The sequence below is a fragment of the Tasmannia lanceolata genome, unplaced genomic scaffold (genome assembly GCF_043159265.1).
Source record: "Tasmannia lanceolata isolate RefF3 unplaced genomic scaffold, GAP_Taslan_0.1 ptg000015l, whole genome shotgun sequence".
In the NCBI taxonomy this organism is placed as follows: Eukaryota; Viridiplantae; Streptophyta; class Magnoliopsida; order Canellales; family Winteraceae; genus Tasmannia; species Tasmannia lanceolata.
The window spans coordinates 15195150-15211748 of NW_027518692.1; the positions used below are offsets into that span (position 1 = coordinate 15195150).

The following is a 16599-nucleotide window of genomic DNA, read 5'->3' on the forward strand; positions in this document are numbered from 1 at the left end:
TCAGTGGCCCACCCAATCCTAATCTCCAAACGTTACCATTTATGGCAATGTTCATCTGGGGGGTCCCACGTTAGTGACAGATTCTGACGTTCTGTAGCCAGCTGTTCATATTTATTCGTCAATTGGGATTTTTTGTTTGGTTGATACCATGAGAAACGCTTTTCATTAATAAAGAGAGAGAACATAAACCATGTTTACATTTGTGTTTAGGGCAATGATAAATTCGCATCCCCTGTAGGATGATTCGCACCACTTCACTAGAACTCTGGCAGACTTCAACGCTTTTTTATGTGTACAAGGTGTGCGAATCATCCTACAGAGGCTGCGAATTTATCATTTCCCTTGTGCTTATTGTAAGATGGGATTTGCTAGGGACAATCACAGAAGAAATTTAGCAGACCAGCTGTGGCACGAGAGAGAGCAACCACATAGGCTTACTTTTCAACGGATTTTGTCTTATTCATTAAATTTACCTGAGGTGGCTGCTCTCTCATGCAAGAGCCGGTCGGTGAAATGCCTTCTGCAATGGTCCCTAGCATATTATATGTGAAAATTTCCTACCACTAAAAACATTTATTTTTGCATTCTCGGGATTTCGAAAATTCTATTGATTTTTTTCAATGATTTCTAGAAAAAAGACACACATGAACCCAATTCAGGTCGGATCCAGTCCGGTTGGGTTGAGCTTTTGCTAAAAAATTAATAGGAATCAACCCGAACTCGACCCGATTTTAAGGGAAAAGCTCAACCCGAATTCCAAAAAATAACCCGAGTTGCACCCCTAGGTCCACGCATGTCTATATCTGTTCGGATCCTAATTGGTCAGATCTTAATAGGATAATCTCTCAGATCCTATTCTTGGTATCTGGCTCGTGATCCATTTGAATTGGATTGTCTTATATCTAAAATAATCTAGTCTATTAGATTGTGACAATTATCCTTAGGCCATGTATGGTAACCATGAATTTTTTCATGGAGATAGGGAGAGCCCCAGAGGGAGAGAATTGAGAGGCCATGAGTGAGGAGATGATGCGGATTGGTGGTGAAGTTTGGCAACAATGAATACTAATATTAACTGAGGCCGTGTTTGGCTAATAATCCAGTCTATTAGATCTAGTCTCTCGCGAAATGTTTTTATAGGAAAACTTTTCGTTTCCATAATTTAGAAGGAAATGATATGGTTATGGCTTATTTAGAGTGATATTGTCATAAGCCTCATCTTTGGAGGTTTGCATGGACGAGATTCAAGATCCTGTGGGGGCATTTTCTGTCTCTTTCTAGCGGGTCTTTGATTTTCTCCCTCCTTGAGTTTAGGGGCTGCTTTTCTTGTACATCCTTCTTTTTTCATCTCTTTCTCTTGTGGGTTCCTTCTAAGTCGCGTTGTAGTTTTCTTCCAATTTTAATATAATCCTCTTACCACTAAAAAAACATAGTGAAGGTCAGCCCTCTCTGCTAAATCTTGAACTTCAGTAGTTCAAGTTACTTTTCTTGTGTAATCATAAAATGAAAAACAAAACAAAAAAACAAGAAGTTCTTAGTTCTTCCAATCCAAACAGGGCTATAAAATGCTTGAAATTGTACATTTAGATAGGCCCACATTTTGGTCAGCTTAAGAAATTTTCATTGGACCCAATCAAGCCCATTTTCAAGTGAGACGAAAAGTAGTCGAAAAGTCCATTAAGAGTCTCTGTTCACTTGCGTTCCCTGGAAAGCAAATCCCTGGAAAACAGCTTATTTTTTCCTTGACAAGACAGAATTCTGGTGTTCACTTGCTTTCCAGTGAAAATAGAATTACACATGTAGAATTTCTGCAATAAGTCAAAAAATGACATAGAAAAGCCCATTTTCCCTCCCTTAGGCTCTGTTCACTTGTGTTCCTTGGAAAGCAAATCCCTGGGAAACAACCTTTTTTTTCCTTGACAAGACAGAATTCTAGTGTTCACTTGCTTTCCAGGGAAAATAGAATTACACATGTGGAATTTCTGCAATAGTCAAAAAATGACATGGAAAAGCCCATTTCCCCCCCCTTTTAGGGATTTCATTTCCGACCAAAAACACATGGATTTCGTTTCCCTGGAAAACTAGTGCAAAAAGAAGGGCAAGCAGTTTCCCTGGAAACTTTTTCCTGCGCAAGTGAACAGTCCAGAAACAGTCCAGGAAAACCTTTTCCTGCACAGATTCCCTGGATTTCTTTTCCTAATGCCACGTCAGATTCTCGGGAAACATTTTCTTTTCCTTTCCCGGGAAAACAAGTGAACAGAGCCTTAGGGGTTTCATTTCCGACCAAAATCACACGGATCTCGTTTCCCTAGGAAACTAGTGCAAAAAGAAGGGCAAGCAGTTTTCCTGGAAACCTTTTCCTGTACAAGTGAACAGTCCAGAAACAGTCAAGGGAAACCTTTTTTTGCACAGACTCCCTGGTTTCTTTTCCTAAAGCCACGTTAGATTCACAGGAAACATTTTCTTTTCCTTTCCCTGGAAAACAAGTGAACAGAAAGTAAAACCCTTAGTTTTTTTACGAGGAGAGAGAGAGAGAGAGAGAGAGAGAGAGAGAGAGAGAGTGTTCCGACCAAATACAATGAATCTCTCCACACTGCGAGTCCAATCGAGCTCTCCCTCTATTTCTCGACCAAGCTTTCATGGCGGGAAGAGCAGAGGTGGGTTGTTAATGTATCATGTTGGTACTTTTTTCTAGAAGCCTTTCTTTGAGGAGTCTGGAGTGGTCTGTAAATGCCTTGACTGTGTTGGGAGAGGAGATAGGTGGGAGGTTGGATGGAGTTAGTTGTCTGAGTCAGGTTTTAGGTGTGTTGGGTTCTCAGTGGGGTGATGAAGGCAAAGGAAAGCTCGTTGACATCTTGGCCCCGTATTTCGACATCGTTGCTTGATGTCAGGTCTCTCTTTCATTCTTCTTTTCTTGTTTTTTGTGGGATCTCTCTAGGTATTAGATAAATGGAGTTTTCTTTCTTTTTCTTCTTTTTTGTTTGTTACTTGCCTAATTGGTGGTACCACAAATAAGCAAAGAAAAAAGATAGAAAAAGATTGAGGAAAGGGTTGATTCGAGGCAACTGGACCTCCTAGAGGTTCAATTTTAGAGGAACCATGACTCTCCTAAAACAAACTTTCTTTATTGCCTTTCAAAAACAAAAACAAAAAGTTTTTCTCTACATTTCCACTGGAATACACCTATTTAAATATGAGAACAAAGTAGTTAGACTACACATCACCCATCAATTTGCCCACTTACAAGACACATCCTCAACAACTAACACCCGCTACCCAAAAACACATAACCCATCAATCCCATTCAGACACTACACCAAGTTCTCGATATGCCCGAGAACACATAATAACTACATTACAACTACCCCATAAAACACTATGTGATAGTATGCACGTATCATTTACTTATTTTAAGTAGAAATCATTTCAATTCATGTAATGTATTGAATTCTGATCTCTATCTGCGAAATTAAATTGTGGGGTTCTTTCCTTTTTCTTTGCTTATTATTTTGTGGATGTTGTAGAAGTGATTTCATTTATTTTTCTGAATTTTTTTAAGGTGTCGAGCTGTTCTAAATAGAATTCCTTGATGTAGCATCTATGGGAATTCGGAAAACCATGGTTGAAAGAACAAATTCGTTCCACCATTCAAAAAAAAAAAGATGAACAAATTTGTTCCATGTACATATTGGTATAAGCATAATCATGGTCATGACAAATCCATCTTAAATATGCAAGATAGGGGTGTATCTTGTGTTTTTTTCAGTAGAAGAAGGTCATTTAGCAAGCTCCATTCATAAAAAGCTTCCCTTCTAACAAACCCCTAACAAGGTGAAAACAAATTAGAATATGGAAGGGTAAGTTCTTGTGCTTAGAAGCAGGAATCATCCTCATGGGTGCCGCTCTCACTCCTGATCCACGATTCGACACTCCCTAGAGCGACCAAGAAACTCTTCCAACTCTTATAGACCCCACACGCTATTACTCCATCAGTCCCACAATCACCAAAATTTTGGAAGATGTATATGAATATGGTTAGAAATTACTATTTTTTGATGTGCTTGAATTTTGAAAGACGTATAAAGAAAATATTACATAAACACTTCCCTATCGCTCCCAACCTTAGACTCTTCTAGACCCCACACTTCCCTGCCCTCGCCCCCACGCCTTACCCCGGACTTGCTTTGTGCTTCTAAGGCCCTGTGTTCTCAATCGGTGAAGCGTTTCCTCTCAATTGGTGGGGCCTGTGTTCTCAATCGGCAAAGTCTCCATTGACTCTGAATCGGAGAGGTCTTTTCTGGTAAGTGGTGAGGCCTAGCTACAAGGCAAGGGATTTAGTAGTTACATTTCCTCTAAACGAATTGGCAAAAAAAAAAAACATTGCATATAAGAAGTTCAAGTGCACAGTAAAGAACAAAACCATGGATCGATCCTTGCGGAGAATATGCACATGCTCCCACATGTGCACATTCTTCCATGAATGTTTAACATCGGCAAATTTGTTTGTTTACTAAGAGTCCCTTAGTTTTGGAACTTTAACTGGTATTTTGGAACTGTTCTTAACAGAATTCCTTGATGTAAGCATCTAAGGAAATTTGGAAAGCTATGACCCATAGCTGACTGAATAAAATTGTACTATATGCATATTAGTATGAGTACACTCCTTTTGTTTATGTTCCCACATGTGCATGTTCTCCCATGAATGCGTAACATGAGCCAATTGGTCTGTTTTTCTTGGCTAAGAAGCCTTTACTGTTAGAATAGTTTGGTTGCAGGTATATTTGCCTCGTAGATTAGTGGTGTATGTAGTCACCAAGGAGGAGACAAAGCATTGGATTTACCTAGAAATTACCAGCTAGAATAGTGGTAAGTAGTGTTGGGTGGTCAACCTCGTAGAGTAGTGGTATGGGGTGTCATTACCAATATATATATATATATATATATATAGAGAGAGAGAGAGAGAGAGCATCATTCCCAAGAAATTCAAGCAAAATTCCACCATTCTTGTGGATTTTTGCTTGGATTTCATGGGGAGGGGTCAAGGATGACACATCAACACACATACAATGATTAACCTGGAGACATCCCTGGTAGTCTCCTGGGATGTCAATGATATATTGGCAACCAAACAAGGGTTTTTCCTGACATGGCACCCAAATGCCAAGCAAAACCCTAAGTCATCCAGGCTTTTGTGCAACCATACACACCCTTAGAACTTAACCAGGTTTTTTGGGCATGTTCTCCCATGAAAGTGTAATTGAGCTTTTCTTGACTAGTCCGAGTCCCGAGTTTTCCAACCTTGTAATAGCATTTCCTTTATTTCGAGGGTGTGGTGGGAACTTAACCGACAAGCATAGGATGAGCATAGACACATTCTCAAGTAAAAATTTGTCCATACTTAATACTTTTAAAGTGAAATGTACAGATTCAGTGCATATGTTTGCTAACAACATGTGGTACTGAAATAAATGCCAATATTAGAATGCTTAAGATCTACATACTTGGCTATTGTAAGATTAATTCTATTGGCTGGTTATTCTCCAATACTATTCTATTTAACTAAGTCATCACTTAATGATTGTTTGTGCCCTGCACCACCAGGGAATCATTATAGTTTCTGATATTATTTTTTCCTCATATCTCTTTACATTGTTCAAAAATTGAGATAACATCACTTCTGTCGTTTTTGACTTGTAAAGTGTTGATTATATAAAAATGGTTCTGCGTCAGGCTTTCGAGTTTCCCTGTTTGAGAGAGCTCATTGGCCCTAAATGTCTCAAATATTCTTCTAAGAGACCATTCTCACGTTCTGTCTGCCCATCAGTTTGAGGATGGTTAGTTATAGAGAAGTTTAGTTTAGTAACATTTGGTACTGACATAAATGTTAAGATTTGTGGACACAGACAAGAGTGTCGTGTCGACACGGACACGGAGTGTCGGACACGGCAAACCCCCAAACTTTAGAAACGGGGACACTGCTAAAATAGAAAGTATATGTAATCATGATTTGTGGATATGGGTTCGTGTGTCCAGTTTCGACATGGATACGAGTTGTCTAAATGAGGTAAACACAATATTCAATAAAAAAGTAGAATGTCACACTTGACACGGTACAAAAATATGTCCACACACCCACATTAAGTCTAACACTTCCAGCAGTAAAAAGTTTCCAAAGGAGTGTCGATACGTGTGGACACGCATGTCGTGTCGGACACAACAGGACACGCGCGTCGGCAATAAATTCCAAGTGTTGGCAATGCTTAAGATCTACCATACTTGGCTATTTTAAGATTAATAACCACGAGGGAATCATTTTAGTTTCCGATATTTTTTTTTCCTTATATCTCTTTACATTGATCGAGAATTGACAGAACATCACTTTAGTCGTTTTTTACCTGTAAAGTGTTGATTATATAAAAATGGTTCAATCCATGAATTAATGGATTTAATTACCATGCAGTCAATTGATTACTATGTGATTTCAGACAATAGACTATATCATTTGAGTTTATAGTTATATAACTTAAAAAATTTACTTCTCGACTGATGCATTTGTATCAACATTTTTTCTTTCCTTGATATAAGGGTGGAGCCAATGCTGGACATACAATCTATAACTATAGACACCCCATTTTGACCGAACCTTATTAGAGTTGTTAGGATAGAAACCCTGTCAAACTAGTGTTTTAGTGTCCCAAATTTGTTCCCAAGCTAGGTTAGGGTCCCACTAGAATCCCCATAAAATTTCATCAAAATCCGTCGTGGTCTGCCTAGCAGACGGACGACATTCGTAGAGTCGTGTAGTGTAGGAATAAGGGTGGCGATTCAGCCAGAAACAGGGGTGCGCAGGAATCTAGAAAACCAGTTCAAATTTTCCGTAATGGGTTGTCCAGGCAGAAACAGGGGGTATGCGGATTAGTGTGCAACAGAATTAGTTATGGGAGAGTCTTAGGAAGCTTCCTAGGTGGTTAGAGAGCTCCAAATCCTCACCATTGAATAAAAAGGTGATTTTGATGGTTGAGATCATTTTTCAAGAGAAGATATTTTTTGCAAATTTTTTCTCCCTGTTTTCTACTTGGTCCCCCCTGCTAATACAAAAAGTAGTTATAAATACACTAGGGTTGGTTGTCCAGGGGAGGAAGAGAAGGTAGACATATGTTTTAAAGTTGGTGACCCCTTTCTTGCTCGGGGCAGCCCCCTATAGAGTGAAAGAGTAGCCTTGCATACACTAGAAAGGGCTGCCCATGGAAAGGGAGGAGGACTCTACATATATCATTCCCCGTGTTCCTTAAAAACCGAAGCGAATTAGGGTTTTGGGGGGAGGAGGCATTCGATCGATTTTCTAGAGAGAAAAGGGGAAAACCCAAAATCTGCAGAGAGAGATAGGAGAGGAGTCTGAGCTTTCTTCTCCGGCCTCCCTCCCGACTCCGATCGGCCTCAACCATCTTCTTCTTCTTCTTTCTTTCATTTACTTTTTTTTTCTAAAACCCAAAACCCATTCCCACCACCACCATTAACTCCGGCCGGCCACCTTCATTAAAACCCCTCTCCCAATCCTTCATCTACCTAGCCGACCCTACCACCATCTTCTTCTTCTCTAACTCCCCTTTCCACCATCTTCAACTTCAAAACCCCCCATAGAGACCCACTTCAAAACCCATTTCTATCCCTTAAACCCATCTTCATCCCCACGCTCGAACCCACCTCTGTCATCTCCGACCATCTCCTTCCCATCAAAACCCACCTCCATTTTTCCCATTTCAACCTCCTCTGTAAACCCTCACCATCTCCTCCGACCAACTTCCGGCCGGAACCCGGCCAAGTCGCCACCACCACTACCTCGAGCCACCCACCTACATCTTCGTCTTTCCCACAAACCCACTTCAATCGATCTCCACCCACTTCTCTGCAACCCACCGCAACATCATCTTCCACCTCAAAACCCACCACTTCTCCATCTCCACCCATCTCTGCAAATTCCGGCAGGCCACCTCCATTCTCAACCAGCTCCAAACCCATTTCCCCCACCATCAACCCCCCAATTTCATCACCATTTTCCCATCTTCTCTGCACCCCATTTCCAATCCCAAATTCAGATCTAATTTTATTCGGCTCTGATTTACTTCTGCAATTTCTGATCAAGATCTGAACCGTTACTCTCTTATTGGCAATTCTACATCAATCTCTACATCGAAATGGTGTACAAGCAGTGAGAGGAGAGGTTTGCGCCATCATCTTCCACAATCCGCAGCTTGAGAGCACCGGGTCGCAAAGAAATAGAGTAAAAGGAGGTAACAGTTGCCGAAATTCATATTTGGTTTTGTTATCCTCATGTTTTTTTAAATCCATTTGATGATGTGTGACCATCCCTTTGTTGAATCTAGAGTAATTCTTTCATAATCTATGTTTCTGTTTCCTGAAATTCATCTGATGGAATGGTTTTAATCTTGATCGGAATTTGGTGTAAATTTTCTAGGATACTGTGACATTTCTTCTCAGATAACCAATTGTTGTATTGGTCATGATGGTATTTGCGATCATTTGGTGATTCAGTGATAATTTCACATTTATTGGTCGTTTGATGGATTATGTCTATGATTTTCATCTGGAACTTGAGATAATTTGTCCATCATTTGGAATAATTTTCTTAAGATAATCATCCGATCTCATCAGGAGTTTGTGATGATCCTGACATAATCTATCATAATTGTTCTCTGATGGTCATTGGATGATATGTAGTTATTTATTTATTTGGGTAAGTACTCTATTGATTCAAAACTTATAATTCTCCTGAGTGCTGATTCAAGGTTATAATGTTGACTCCTCCGAGTACATAATGTCGTTGCTGAGTGAGATCTTGACCGGAGTGTGGATAGCTTTAAGCTTCTAATAGAAATATGATGGTGTATTTCTTCATCGTTTAGCAAAAAGCATGCTATGAACGTGAGTTGACTGGAAAGTAACTGATTTGTGAAAATGGGTATAAATGTCTTTCTTCGCATCAAATGATGGTTTCAAATGGAAGCTGCAATAATGGTGGCTATTAGTTACATCCTTGGTTTTGTACTCATGCCAGGACAGGTGATGTAAAATCATTTGCATAGTTTCAGCCCCAGTTTTTATAAAACTTGATGGTCTCTGTGTAAATTACAGTTTTTTTTTTTTAGTAAGAGGTTACAAGGCATATCATTTTTCATGTTTAGTGCATCATTTCAATGTGATTGCATATTATCTCGGGTGAGCTTATGTTTCATATATCATATCCTAGATATTTGGCTATTCAGATTCATTCGTAAAATGGTTAGTGGCTTTGTATCAGAAAAATTGCCCTTGATTCCGGTTAAAATAACATTCATAGTGGCATCTCTTGTGAACTGTCATCATAATTTGCTCGTTCTATATTTCCAAGGATTTAGCATAGGGAAATGCCTTGTTGTTTTAATATAATGATTGCCTTAAGCTGAAATAAGTAGTTCTATTAAGATCATTACCTTTATGGCGGGAATGTTGCTGTTCCTAAATTATGAGCTATGTTCGGATTGATCATTCTTTCTTTAAGTGGTAAAAGTTAAATGAATGATATTTTACTTGATAACTAGCGAGCTATGGGTCTACCGCATTACTTAATAGGTTATACTTAAGTTCCTTTAGATGCTCCAAGTCATTAGTTCCCATTTCATTGCAAGGGCGATGAAGGCGCTAGCCCAAGCCCATCCTTAGGGGACTTGCTCAGTCCAAGTAGCATACCCCTCCTTTGTATAGGAGACTTGCCCAGTCTCATCAGATGTTTATGTCGTTTGTGTCTCAGAGACAAGTCTTGTCTCATATAGAGAGTTTCTCCTTTAGGAGGCTTACCTAGCCTCATGTTAGAGTGGCCTCCTCTTTTGGAACGAGTCTTTGACTTGGTAGTGTTATTAGAGAGTCTCTGACTCATTTGTACTCCCTCCCTAATGTTACTAGTTAGGAGTTTTTCCATTAGAGACTAACTCAGTCATATAGAGCCTTCCCTGCTTGAAATCTTAGATTGTTTTCTCTGTTCTTGGGACTTTTGTTTACTTGTTGTGGTCCGTCTCTTTGAGACGCTAATTGTTTTTTTGTTCGTTTGGGGTTTCCCCTTTAGATTTAGGGCTTTGCCCTAATTTGTGGTGTTACTTGCGTGTTCCCTTTAAGATTGAAAACATTTAAAGGTTCAGAGCATTGGAAAAGCTTTAAAATCCAAAAAACATTAAAAATTTGAAATTCAAAAACATTTGAAAACTTTAAAAAATATCAAAAACATTTGAAAAACATTAAAAACCCTTAAATCATTTGGAGTGTTAGGTTTTAGTTAGGAGAGTTCGATTTTCGAACTACGTTGGCTTGATCCTCTTCTAAGAGGTACGTAGTGCAGCTTGAGATTCTTATCTCAGGTCCAGCCAAACTTTATAAATAAATATACTTTAACTTTTTTTCTTTAAAATCGTGTTTTTCAAAAAGCTCTCCCTCTAGTGTTAGGAGTTTCTCCTAGATAGAGAGTTTTAGAGTTAGGGGTTTCTTTTGATAGTTTTTTTATTTGTTTGTTTGTTATGTGCTTGTTTTAGAGTTAGGGGTTTGTCCTAGAGTTATAGGAGCGCGTCCGTCCGGTCAGTTGGCGATTCACATCGCCGACTGATGACTAGGTCTTGGATACGTTAGCAATCCTATTATTTTTCTTAGGGCATACAGCCTAGTTACACGTAGGTTGTAGGAACCACCTGCATTAGCTTAGGGCTAACCTGCATTTAGTTAGGGCATATAGGGTGTCCTAAAATCTACAATTCACTGAAATCTAAATAATCGTTCATGAAGCTTTAATAACTAGTCTGGTCTTTTAGATCGAGTCTAGGATAGAGGTCTAGGTGTCTTAGGCATCATAGTTTAGAATATGTGCGAAGAACTACGTTGCCTTGATTCTTGTGGAGGCGGGGATACGTAGGCTTCTTTGGATGAATATCAGACTATCCGAGGACTCGGGCTAAATCGTTTAGAGTCTTAGGATTTGTTATTTTGTTATGTTGTGTGTTTTGCTATGTTTTCTTACTTTCATGCGCAGACCTTATACTTTTAGCTGTAGCATGCATGTGTTTGCCCACAAGAACTTAGACACCTATTAGCATGTCACTCATAACCTAGTTATCATTAGGTGACATTTATTTCGGTTCTTTTGTGTGTGCTTATTTTCATCTCCGAACATGCATGATTAGATAGACATTTTCTCGGAGATGCGTGTTCCCATTTCATACGATTTTCGCTTGAAACTCTTCAAGGTTAATAATAAATGGCATAAGAGACTAAGTGTTCGCACTCGGGCGAATTGGGGGCGCTCTTCGGACCTTCTCCATTCGTCATCAGGCATGGACCTTTTGTATCTCTGGTTATCCATTGCAAACAGAGCATTTGTTTTGGTTCCATGGCGTGTCCATGGATGGCGACTCTGAGTTATTTTTAGGTATATCTTGGTTTCGAACCTTGGCTCCTGATCAGGATGTATCTCTTTCCTTTTATATCGCCACTCATGCTATGCTGTGAGGGTGTGTGGACCCCGATCCGAGATAGGCGGCGAGGGAACGGGTCCCCACACCATCCGGATCATCCACGTGTGAAGGAGAGCTCTACCAAGGAACTCTCAAAACGGATGCCACCCTCATAGCATAGCACGAGTGGCGATATAAAAGAAAGAGATATGTCTTGATCCGGAACCGAGGTTCGAAACCGAGACATACCTGAAATAAACTCAGAGTCGCCATCCATGGATATGCCATGGAACCCTAAAATCAAATCCTCTGTGCAATGGATAACCAGAAATATATATGGGTTCGTGCCTGGTTACGAATGGGGAAGGTCTGAGAGCACCCCCGATTCGTCCGAGTGCAAGCACTTGGTCTCTTATGCCATTTATTATTAACTCCAAAGAAGTTTGGGTAAAAATCATCTGAAATGGGAACAATCCTCAAGAATCGTCTACCTAAGCATGCATTTCCTGAGGATAAAGATAATAAACACATATAAAATAAAATGAAAGATGTGCCACCTAAGCATAGCTAGGTTATGAGTGACATGCCTAATGGGTGTCTAAATTCTGATGTGCAAACACATGCAAGCCACAGCAAAAGGTATAGGATCAGTACGAGAAAGTAAGAAAACACATCAAAACATATAATAACAACATAATAAATCCTAAGACTCTAAATTATTAGCCCGAGTCCTCGGATGGTCTGGTATTCATCCAAAGAAGCCTACGTATCCCCGCCTCCACGAGAATCAAGGCAACGTAGTTCTTCGCACCTATTCTAAGCTAGGATGCCTAAGGCACCTAGACCTCTATCCTAGACTCGATCTAAAAGACCGGACCAATTATTAAAGTTTATTGTACGATTATTTAAATTCCAGTGAATTGTGGATTTTAGGACACCCTATATGCCCTAACTAAATGCAGATTAGCCCTAGGCTAATGCAGGTGGTTCCTACAACCTATGTGTAACTAGGCTGTATTTCCTAAGAAAAACCAAAGGTGAACTACCGTATCCTACTCTAGTCATCACTCGGCGATGTGGATCGCCGACTGACCGGACGGAGGCGCTCCTATAACTCTAGGACAGACCCCTAACTCTAAAACAAGCACAAACAAACAAACAACATATCAAAAGACACAACCTAACTCTAAAACTCTCTATCTAGGAGAAACTCCTAACTCTAGAGGAAGATCTTTTGAAAATGAAGGTTTTAAAGGTTGCTTATTCGAAAAGATTTAAAATGCTATCTACAAAAGTTTGGCTGGACTTGGGATGTGGATCCCAAGCTGCGCTACGTACCTCGGAAGAGGATCAAGCCAACGTAGTTCGAATGAACTCTCATAATTGCTACCTCATTCAACACTTTAGATTTTTGATATTTTTTAATGTTTTTGATGTTTTTAAAGTTTTTCAAATGTTTTTGAGTTTAACATTTCTAATGTTTTTGGGTTTTAAAGCTTTTCAAATGTTTTTGGATTTCGAATTTTCTGATGTTTTTTAGATTTTTAATTTCTGATTTTACCCTTTTGGTCAAAGACCTAAGGGAACACACAAAGCAAAACCCTAGGGCTAAATCCTAGGGCAAACAGGGGAAACCCCTAACTAGGCAAGCTAACTATCAAAGATGACAAAAGGATCTAAGACCCAGAAAGTAAAGCTCCAATGAGACTAGGCAAGTCTCCAACAAACAAGAGTAACGACAACACTAAGGAGAAGCTCCTAAAAACAACTATAGAAAAAAAGGGGAAATGAGTCAAAGACTCTCTAATACTGCTATCTAAAAGACGAGTGAGTCAAAGACTCTCTGAAAGAAAAGGAATATGAGTCTAAGACTTTAACAACCAACTAAAAGGATAAATGAGTCAAGGACTCTCTAAAAGAAATGGAAACACGAGTCAAAGACTCCAACTAAAGGATAAATGAGTCAAAGACTCTCTAAAAGAAATGGAAACACGAGTCAAAGACTCCACTAATACCAACTAAAGGATAGATGAGTCAAAGACTCTCTAAAAGAAAAAGAAACATGAGTCAAAGACTCCACTAATACCAACTAAAGGATCGATGAGTCAAAGACTCTCTAAAAGAAAAGGAAACACGAGTCAAAGACTCCACTGACACCAACTAAAGGATAAATGAGTCAGAGACTCCCTAAAAGAAAAGGAACATGAGTCAAAGACTCCACTAACACCACCGAAAAGGCAAATGAATCAAAAACACTCCTATAACACCACCTAAAAGGCGAATGAGTCAAAGACTCTCTAATAACACTATCTAAAAGATGAATGAGTCAAAGACTCTCTAATAACACTATCTAAAAGATGAATGAGTCAAAGACTCTCTAATCAAGGCTGACTCCTATGCGAATGGACTATCGACTAAGGAGAAGCTTACAAGCAAAAGGAATAAGAGACCTTGTGCACATTTGGCAAAGGTAAAACACCCAACCGGGCCGGACAGCTACCTAGCCCTCAGGGTGCAACAAATGTGCAACCCAATACCCATAAGGGTAGGGGTATGAAGCCAAGCCGAGTAGGGTGTTCTTCCAAAACCAAACGGCACACAAAGAGGATTAACGAGAGAATGAGACCGGACGGGTCTCCCAAACACACAAAGATGGGCTCTAAGCAACCTTATCATTGCCCTTGCAAAGGGAGAAGCAAAGGCTAAGACAACTAATTGACCAAATTGGTCTCTAATTAACAAAGGAACAAACTGAAGTACAACCTCAGAGAGGATTCTACAAATGAGGCTTGCCTCCAAAGGAGGACTGCCTAACGAGACAAAGTATGTCTCCTAGCACAGGCTCTATTATCTAAAGAAGTCTAGAAGACTACGCTAGTCTATCTAAAGAGAAGAAAAATGTTGCTAAGTAAACTCAAATTTTATTCAATTATTATAAAAACAAATCAAATATCTGCAAAGTAAGGTCTACAACTAAAGAGTGCACAATCTGTAATAATAACAATCATACAATGATAAACAACGTTAATTAGTCCAGACCAGCCGCTGGATAGCCTAATAAAGCAAGAAACAACATTAAACACTTCTATGCCCAACCACAAGTGCCACTGCCCCGATATGGGGGTGAAATCAGATGATGCTAAAGTAATCATCTGATATCACAAATACACAGGATAATATTCCTACAAACCGCCTTGAAATCAGACAGTACTCATGTCGATAATATCGAATAGAGTAGTCATCTGATTTCCTCCTTCAATTAAACAATTTATTGAAATAAAATTAATTAGCCCAGACCAGCCGCTGGGTAGCCTAAGTAAAATAAGCTTTCAAAATAGTCTCACCTGGACAGTCCATTCATCTTCAGAACCTAACTCAAAGCTTCTATACAGAGAATTATCAATATTTCCAACCAAGCAGATCATAACCTTACCCACATTCCAACTAGCTATGACTTAAGAATATGTATATCCAACAATAGAATCCTTCACTAAGTACGACATGCAGTCTACTTTAGCTGATATTATTTTGCAAACTTTCAAACAGAAGTGTTATAAAATAGCTGAAATTGGCAGGAATCCGTGGCCAAATCAGTGACTGTATTGTGTTGAAACTTGAGACTAAATTATGGACAGATTTGTGCGCATGGACCTATGCTAAAAAAAAAATTTATGTGCATGTAATGTGCTAAACACGGGCAAATTTGTGGGCAAAAATCTGTGCAGATTTATAGGCAGAATTGTATCAAACAGAAGACAGATTTTGTGCAAAACTAGGTTGAAATGAGTGAAATCCGTATAAAAACTGTGCTGAAATATAGGGCTAAATGGTGAATATAATTATGCAAAACAGAGAACAAATTTATATGTGTGCGTTGTGTTAAAAATAAACAGATTTATGGTGCATGCACTGTGCTAAACATGGGCAAATTTGTGGGCAAAAATCTGTGCAGATTTATGGGCAGAATTGTATCAAACAGAAGACAGATTTCTGTATAAAACTGAGACAGATTCCAATACAAAACTGGGACAGATTTCTGTACAAAACTGGGACAGATTTCTGGATGGGTTTATGCCAAAATAAGTATCAAGTCATGAGCTGATTCATGGTTTTGTATTGTACAAAACATGAGACTGAACTGTGGCTTTATATTGCTGAGCAATTAGAACACAATAGACACATACCTCACAATAGTGTCAGCCCTTTTGATTAAACTAATGTAATCACCTTATTGGATAATCCAATCATAATAGACCTTCATCGCCCAACAAAACAATTCAACCATCAATTCATTCATACTATTTCATGGAACCCAATGTAACTTGTGCCACCAAATGACATTTAGAACCATTATTATTCAAATGACCAAAAGAAACACCCTATGATAATTGAGCCATAATATGGACCTGTAAATTAGCTACTCTTTTATCAATCATTCATATCATTATCACAACACCAATGGTTAAATGGGGGTTTTGAGATTTAATAATGTTAATATCACAAGTACTGATATAATTCTTGAAAGAACAGTATAAGCTTATAAACCTAGCAACCTGAAAATCAATAGAGGAGGTCAACTGAGAGTCCAGGGCATCCTCTAAACATAACTGCATTGACATGGCTTCTAAAAATAAGTTATGAGAAAACACAAGATAAACCATAATGCAAGCATTCATGGGAATTCAAATGTATATGAATTGGTAAGTACATGATCATTTCACACATTCACCTATGAAATCTTAAACTTGATGATCATACTATTTCAAAGAATTCTTAGTACCTTTCAGCCTCTGAATTAAATATAGAAAGAAACAGAATATATATATATATATATATATATATATATATATATATATATATATATATATATATTTACTAAAACCTGGATTAAGCAATACCCAAAAGAAACTCTATCTCATCACAAACTCTGTAACACAATCCCAAAAGCTACTTGGTTCGAGATTAATTCATTTTCATGTCTTAAATTTAAAAGAGATATCAGAATAAAAAGAATAATCATAGCCTCAACGAAAAAATCAGAGAGTTAATTACCTTGTTTTACTTGCAAAACCACTCTCTTGAGATTTCTGCTCCTCCTTACCTTGTT

General features: G+C 38.7%; 1 pseudogene; it reads left to right on the forward strand.

The window, feature by feature from the left end:
* Window positions 1-2578: 2578 nt before the first annotated feature.
* The window catches only part of LOC143891760 (adenylosuccinate synthetase 2, chloroplastic-like), a 54336-nt pseudogene continuing 40315 nt past the window's right edge, over window positions 2579-16599 (forward strand).